This window comes from Schistocerca nitens, chromosome 4 (genome assembly GCF_023898315.1).
Source record: "Schistocerca nitens isolate TAMUIC-IGC-003100 chromosome 4, iqSchNite1.1, whole genome shotgun sequence".
Taxonomy (NCBI): Eukaryota; Metazoa; Arthropoda; class Insecta; order Orthoptera; family Acrididae; genus Schistocerca; species Schistocerca nitens.
The window spans coordinates 131,887,028-131,895,315 of record NC_064617.1 but is presented as its reverse complement, the minus strand read 5'-3'; the positions used below and the strand labels follow the sequence as shown (position 1 = coordinate 131,895,315).

General features: G+C 44.5%; 1 non-coding gene across 1 annotated transcript; it reads right to left on the bottom strand.

The window, feature by feature from the left end:
* Positions 1-4,025: 4,025 nt before the first annotated feature.
* Trnas-cga (transfer RNA serine (anticodon CGA)) lies at positions 4,026-4,100 on the bottom strand. Its single transcript has one exon. It is a non-coding gene; the product is annotated as a tRNA-Ser (tRNA).
* Between the last annotated feature and the right edge of the window lie 4,188 nt (positions 4,101-8,288).

Genomic DNA, 8,288 nt, shown 5'->3' with positions numbered 1-8,288 from the left:
AAAGACAAGTTCAAGAGTGGGATGAAAATTCAGGGTGAAAGGGTATCAATGATATGAATCGCTGATGACACTGCTGTCCTCAGTGAAAGTAAAGAAGAATTAGAGGCTGTGTTGAATGGAATGAAGAGTCTAACGAGTACAGAATATGGATTAAGGGTAAATCGAAGAAAGGCGAAAGTAATGAGAAGTAGCAGGAATGAGAACAGCGAGAAACTTAACATCAGGTTAGGTGATCACGAAGTAAATGAAAGTAAAGGATCTTGCTACCTAGGCAGCAAAAAGACCTATGACGGACGGAGCAAGGAGGACGAAGAAAGCAAACTATCACTGGCAAAAAGGGCAGTCCTAGTCAAGAGAAGTCTACTAACAACACACATAGACCTCAATTTGAGGAATAAAGTCCTGAAAATGTACATTTCGACCACAGGATTGTGTAGTAGTAGCTAAACCGGAACAGAGGAGAATAGGAGCATCTGAGATGTGGTGCTATTGCAGAATATTGAAAATTAGGTGGCCTGGTAAGGTTTGCAAACGGAAGGTTTCCCGGAGAATCGGAGAGGCATAGAACGTATTCAAAACACTGACAAGAAGAAGGGATAAAATGGTAGGACATCTTTTAAGACATGAGGAAGTATCTTTGTGGTATTAGAGGGAGCCGTATAGGGTAATAACCATAGAGAAGTCCGCCTGTTTAGCTGGGTAGTAACGTGTTCGCCTCACATGCAAGCGGGCCCGGGCTCGATTCCCGGCCGGGTTGGAGATTTTCTCAGCTCGGGTACTGGGTGTCGTGTTGCCCTGATCATCATTTCATCCTCATCACCGGCGCGCAAGTCGCCCAATGTGGCGTCGACTGAAGTAAGACTTGCACTTGGCGGCCGAACTTCCCCGGATGGGGCCTCCCGGCCAACGATGCCATATGCTCATTTCCATTTTTACGGTAGAGGTAGACAGAGATTGAAATACATCCAGCAAATAATTGTGGACATAAGTTGCAAGGACTACTCTAAGATGAAAGGTTGGCACAGGACAGGAATTCGTGGCTGGCAACATCAAACCAGTCAAAAGTTCTGCATCATATGATTTCAACTACTAAACCTAAACTAAAAATTTCTTTCACTCATATGTATTCTTCCTTGTGTTGCGATTTTTCCAGAGAATGCAGTAACAATTTGTTGGGGGTACATATTAATTCTTTTTTGTTAAATTAGTTGTCTAACGATAAAGCTTTGTTCTTCTAACGTAATAGGTTCCTGGTGTAATAGCCTTGGCTATTACTTGATATAAAACTTTCATTACAACTGATGTGTTGAATGTATCGACGAGCTGTCACAGGAAGAGAATATTGCGACTTTTCCAAAGGCTCCCTTTGCCTCCTAGAAGCAGTTTGTGTGGTGCAGCAGAAACCAGTTCACGTGGAAACCAGCCGATAAAGGCCCGTTTGGAGAGACGATGCGCAGTGAATCAGAAAGAAGCCTTCTGTTGTAAAAGATGGTACTTGTGAAGAGAAATGTCCACTGTTTGACACTTTTGCCGTGAGCACTGCATCAGTATAAGTAGATGCGCCGGTAATACGTTTGAGAACAACACTTCGATTCGAAGATTCTCTTTGGCACTGACTCTGTTTTACTTTGTCAACTTGTTTCTTCTACAAAGGCTCAGTATTACGTAGAGTTTCGTCATTCATTTCACGTCTTTCATAAATCTCTAATGACCTTTTGCTACTGTACGCTACAGGGTAAATAAAAGTACGCCCAGGAATGTCCTTTCTTTGTGTCACCACCTTCTTCTTTCCGTTTGAATTAGCCCTGTCAGTACGGGCTTCGCTGTAATCACATTTTCGTGACTTTATACTACTTGTCTTTGGGGCCGCATGTCCTCCTTGTGCCGCGCGGGATTAGCCGAGCGGTCTTGGACGCTGCAGTCAAGGACTGTGCTGCTGGTCCCGGCGGAGGTTCGAGTCCTTCCTCGGTCATGGGGGTGTGTGTTTGTCCTTAGGATAGTTTAGGTTAAGTAGTGTGTAAGCTTAGCGACTGATGACCTTAGCAGTTAAGTCCCGTAAGATTTCACACACATTTGAACTTTTTTTTTGTCCTCCTTGTCTCCGTAATCGTCAGGTACCGCATGTCGTGTTCGCCCCCTGTCTGTGAGTTGTGTAAACATTTTTCTGTGTATGATCATATTAAATGTTCGTACTTTCTCAGGCAGGGAGTGGGGACCAGCCCAGCATTTGCCGAAAGGTGTGTGGGAAAACGCCTAAAAACCACATTCCCGCTGGCGCGTGCACCAACCACGATTGCTATTTCTCCGCGACGGTTTGTTTCTGATTTGACCTTAATGTTTCACCAGCTGGCGCACTGTGGAATACCCTAAATGAGCAGGTATTCTTCTTTATCCTATGGTAGTCTTAAAATTGTGCTTCTCCTCAGTTCACCTCGAGAAATATTTTAACATTTGCTAGTTCGCGAAAATCATTTTCTTTGCGCAAATACTATCGCCAGGGTGAAATGAGCGCTGCTTTGAAACTTCCTAGTGGATCAAAAGTGTGTGCCCGACTAGGACTCCGACCAATAACCTGGCTGCTATTTTCCTCCATTTCTCCACAATACCCTTCCTGCATAGAGACTCTACGTCAGAGCTGCTCTGAAGCTTAGAAAGGAAGAGAGAGCTACGCGTGTAATAGAAACAGTGGGAGCTGGTTGCCGCTGTAGCACAGTAGGTAAGGTGTTCTGAATTTGAGTCCCGATATTCCACATAATGTTTATATGTGATGAAGTTCCTGAGACTGTCTCACAGTGTAGGAGAAATTATTTTGTTAACTCTTTATAGTGTAATTTTGTAGAAGTCGATTTACTCAGAGATTATTTCTCTGTTACTCGTATAATGGTTACTAAATGAACCTTCGTTACACATCTGATCTTGTTGACGTGGATAGTAAATTCATTGTCTTGTGTTCCGTAATAGGTACTTGCACAATGTGTGTTCATTATTCGAAATTTATGGCCTAGGATAGAAATGATGGTAAAAAGCAGCGGCAGGTGCGAATGAAATCAAATCGCTCATTCACAAAACACACAATTGTACAGTAACCAGAATGTGAAGCTTGCAGCTATCGTGTTTCAGTATTAACTATGAGTGCTGTTAAGTGCATTTCTTGAGAGCGTCGTACTACCTTCCACGTTTTCCAAGGGCATGAGAGTTTTCGTTGTTTTTTAAGTTGCCCTTTCTGCGACAGATGGCGATCTCTCCCGAGATGTAATGCCCATGCTACATTCCTCCTACTCAAGGTCCTTTCTTCTCGTTACTCTCTTTTTGCTCCTGAGTTATTCCGGAAAGGTGCTGTCGCCGCTACATTAAACTATTGTGAAACCAAGGGGTCGTCATCTCCTTCAGTGTACAGCATTTGCGACAAGAGAAAACGAAACGTCATCCACAAATAAAACCCAACCAATATCTGCTGACCTTTTCGCTAATGAGCAGATGACCATCCACTTGGAGGTTACGTCGCTAGCACAGCTAGCTAGCAGCAGAGCTGCAGGGGAACTCCACAAACGCGGACGTATCAGTGTTGGCCAAGAAAGGAAACTGGCGCACCTCAAGCCACTTATGATGTGGCAAGAGATTTCATGGTGAAAATAATCCCAGAAAGCCCTAGGCACGTCATCTGAAAACGTTCTCTAAGGATGTTGCAGAGTTTATCAAGCACAATCTTGGAAGTATTTCAGTGGTACCAATAAAAAGAAGGTTCGTGTTTAATCTCCGATAAACTTCGAGGTCGTCAGAGATGCAACAGAAGCTCAAATTGGACAACGACAGTGCCTGAGCATTTCTATTAATCTGGTAATGGAAACATAGAATAGTGGCACAGTAAGGTGAGAATGAGACTGAAATTCGGTTCCTACCAAAGACAAGCCTTGATTCTTAACCAGTCACCCTTTCGCTCAGTATCGTTCATGGTTCCAGAATGAGATTTTCGCTCTGCAACGGATTGTGCGCTGATATGAAACTTCCTGGCAGATTAAAACTGTGTGCCGGGCCGAGACTCGAACTCGGGACCTTTGCCTTTCGCGGACAAGTGCTCTACCAACTGAGCTACCCAAGCACGACTCACGCCCCGTCCTCACAGCTTTACTTCTGCCAGTACCTCGTCTCCTACCTTCCAAACTTTACAGAAGTTCTCCTGCGAACCTGCCAGGAAGTTTCATATCAGTGCACACTCCGCTGCAGAGTGAAAATCTCATTCTGAAACATTCCCCAGGCTGTGGCTAAGCCATGTCTCCGCAATATCCTTTCTTTCAGGAGTGCTAGTTCTGCAAGGTTCGCAGGAGAGCTTCTGTAAAGTTTGGAAGGTAGGAGACGAGATACTGGCAGAAGTAAAGCTATGAGGAAGGGTGGTGAGTCGTGCTTGGGTAGCTCAGCTGGTAGAGCACTTGCCCGCGAAAGGCAAGGGTCCCGAGTTCGAGTCTCGGCCCGGCACACAGTTTTAATCTGCCAGGAAGTTTCATCGTTCATGGTGTTGGGCCTTGAAGAAGGAACGGGAGAGATCATCTCTGAGTTTGAAAGATGGCAGGTCCTTTTGACTTCACACTTTTTATTCAATGGAACGAGTCAATGAGACTATTAGAGATGATTGATGAGATGATTGATGACAGTGGTTATGATACTGCACTTAAAGGCAACTAGATGGAAAAAGTTATTAGAGTTGGAGAAGCCGAGCGTTCGTTTTGTCTGATGGCCTTGGCTGTGACAGGTGAGGCTTAACGGTGCAGATGTAGAGAGACCGAAGGGAGACCCAGGCCTGCTCCTTCGCACACGGGAAGCGTCTGCAGAGAACTTGGCCTAACCCACAGGGGATCACTGGGCATAGGAAGTGGGGAGCTCAGGGCGGGGCTGATCCTGCAGCAAGAGGCAAACTGTTTAAATCTGCTTTCACTGAGCTGTGACGGACTGAGGGAGTGGCAATTGTTCCTGGCCGAGGTGTGCAGCCCACTGTTTTGGCAGGGTTATCCTTCCTGTCAGATCGTTATCAGTTGGGGTGGAGAAAATATTTCGGTGGAACGGGAGAAATGGGGTGACACTGCAGGAGGTCAGACTCTGGGTGGCCAACAGAGCCGTGCCGTTTTGTTTTTTGAGGTCATATAGATGCACGACCATTACATTTCTCAAGCGCGCAAAATAACAGTGAGTTGATTGGGGCATGGATCATGACGTCAGAAAATGTAACAGCAAATGCCTGTTGGATGCGCCGAGACATGTTAGGATTGGAGGAACAACTTCTTTCCATCATGGAGGGAGGCTGTACGATACCCAAAGTGATACGCGACTGACGTAGGAGGGCTTTACTTGCTTTCAGTTGGCGGTTTTAGCATTTTCGCGCAAACTCCATCTTGATCTTTTGGCAGACTTGCATGTAGTATGTGGAAGTGGGGGATTTGGTCTTGAACCACAGAGAAGTGTTGTAGATTTTCTCGATCGTGATCCAAAACGGAGTATGGTTGGATTCGATCATGAACCTGGCAGGAGTGTAGTTAATTCGGACTTGGAGTTTATCTGTGGGCGCGAAGGTGAATCTGAACGGGAGGAGAAGATGGAAGCCTTACGTTCGACTCGGCTGTACGGTGAACAGGGCATCGCATCTAGAGATACCTACATATGCATGGTGAGCATTCCACATCACCGGAACTATGAATCTTTAAAGTGAATTTCTCTTACTTCTTCCCTCGCTCACAGCGGCAGCTGTCGCCTTCCAGTTTAATCACATTGAGGTAGTGTATTTCAGTATATAATGAAAGCAGTCTTGCGATAAAAATAGCATTTCTCATCCTTATTACCAGTGCACAGAGATGCGTTTCTTGTCATCCACGTTTGAAAGCCATTGTGTATCATTTTCGCTGCATTGACACTAGAGGGAATGTAATAAAAATACAATTTGTCACATTTAGTTTCACTACACAGAGCCACATTTCTCGTCATACGCGTTTAAAATCCGTTGCGTATCATTTTCATTGTAGTTTCACTGATGGAGTAGTTCTTTGTATTAGAGATGTTGAGTGGCAGAAGTTCATTAGAGTTCCCCTCATACCTACCAATTACAGAAGCATCTCGTAAGTTTATCTGTGAAAACTGTCGAATAAATGAATAGGATCATCAATGCTTTTGAAAAGAGGTGTTCTGAGATCTGTACATAAATTTTGCCTCTGTCTGTACATTCCATTTTATGTTAAGGATGACCGCACATCTCCTAGGAGAGTTCTTGCCTAAAGTGAAAGAAAAAAAAACACAAAAGAAATTGCAGAGCTCTTTCAAGTGTATATGGCACTTTTGCCCTGTGCACAGTCCAGATAATCTGGCCGACGTACGAGATACGACTGACCTGTTTAAAAGGTATCCTTTTTTATATAATGTATTTTTCACATTCTGTCTGCCAGGTCGTATCGATAGTCCTCCTCATTTATTTACGCTAGTTGCATAGGACACAGTTTCAGCAGCGTCTCCAGAGACGGTGCTGTCTGTCCACGTGCTACGCTTGAAGGCGCTTTCCGCGCCGGTTTCAGGAGTTCTGTTTTCGATCTCGAACGGTAGCGGATGGGAAGATGCAGCACTGGTCGACCACAGCACACCGGACAGCGCTCAGCCACAAGGGGAAGCGACGTACTGGCAGGATGCCACGTGTATAAGCAGTGGGTTGACTGGCACGATCGGCCGCAAGCAGTGGTTCGAAGCACTGGTGCTGGGGCAGCGCCCACCTCGTTTAACCCCGGCCATCATAGGAGGAAGAGTATTTGGCGAGCACGTTTCTGAACATTTGTTTGCGACATTTGTGCATTCTGGGAAGCACGCCTGTGAAGGCTAGGCTCGGCGACTCGTTTGCTCGCTTGGTCCAACAAGCATAAGCAACAGTCGTTGCGGATATTTTTATAGCTGTCTGGCGTTCCGGTCCATGTATGGTAGCGAAGGGAGCTTGAATTTATTGAGCCTATTGTATTGTTTAGTTTATTCACTTTCTTTTATCTGTTTTGACTTTGAATACTCCTCTCAACATATTTTACACTATATTGTGGATCATTGTAACTACATTGTCTCGTGTTTTTTTTTAACAGAAAATTTGTTATTGTTTTGGAAAGTAACGGCGGTAGCATTAAGAGTGCAATGGAATTTCCTCTGCTAAATGCAGAAGAGAGAGCTAATACGTGGAAATAGTACAGTGAAGACCTCCGTGAGGGAAGGACTTGTTTAACGACGTGATGGAAGAACAAACAGGGTCCAACAGGGAAGTGATAATGGATGCGGTATTAGACCTTTGGAAGACTTGAGATGAAATACGCCAAAAGTGAAAGACAAGATTCCTGATTCCTGATTTCTAAAATCAGAGTCGGAAGCAGAAACAAAACGATCATTCATGTTGTTGTGTAGAATGTATGAGTTGGGAGATATACCATCCGAATTTCGGAAAAGACATCATCCACATAATTCCCGACATTGGAAGAGACAGTAAGTGCGAGTATTATCGCACTGTCAGCTTAACAGTTCATCTATCCAAGTTGCTGACAAGAATAATATTCAGAAGAATGGAAAAGAAAATTGAGGATTTGTTAAATGACCATCAGTTTGCATTTAGGAGCGGCGAGGAGTGGCCGCACGGTTAGAGGCGCCATGTCACTGACTGCGCGGTCCCTCTCGCCGGAGGTTCGAGCCCACGCGCTCACGCGCATTTGTGTGTGTGTGTGATGTTGTTAGCCTAAATTAGTTTCAGTTTAAGTAGTGTGTAAGTCTAGGGGCCGACACCGCAACAGTTTGGTCCATTGGGAATTCACACACATTTGAAAATTTTTTGCCTTTAGGAAAGGTAAAGGCACTAGAGAGGCAATTCTGACGGAGTCATTGATTATGGAAGCAAGACTTTTAAAAAAAATTAGTTTACTTTGATAGGATTTTTCGACCAGGCAAAAGCGTTCGACAATGTCAAATGGTGCAAGATGTTCGAAACTCTAAGAAAAATGGGAGACAGACAATATACAATATGAACAGGAGCCGGTAGGGAACAGTGAGACTTGAAGACGAAGAGTGAAATACTCGCATCAAAAAAAGGTGTAAGACAGGAATGTGGCCTTTGGCCTCTATTGTTCAATCTATAAATCTAAGAAGCAATGACGGAACTAAAAGAAGGGTTAACGGGTGGAATTGAAATTCAAGGCGAAAAAGTATCAATGACGAGATTCGCTGATGACATTGCTATCCTCAGTGAAAGTGAAGAAGAGTTACGGGATATGCTGAATGGAATGAACAACCTA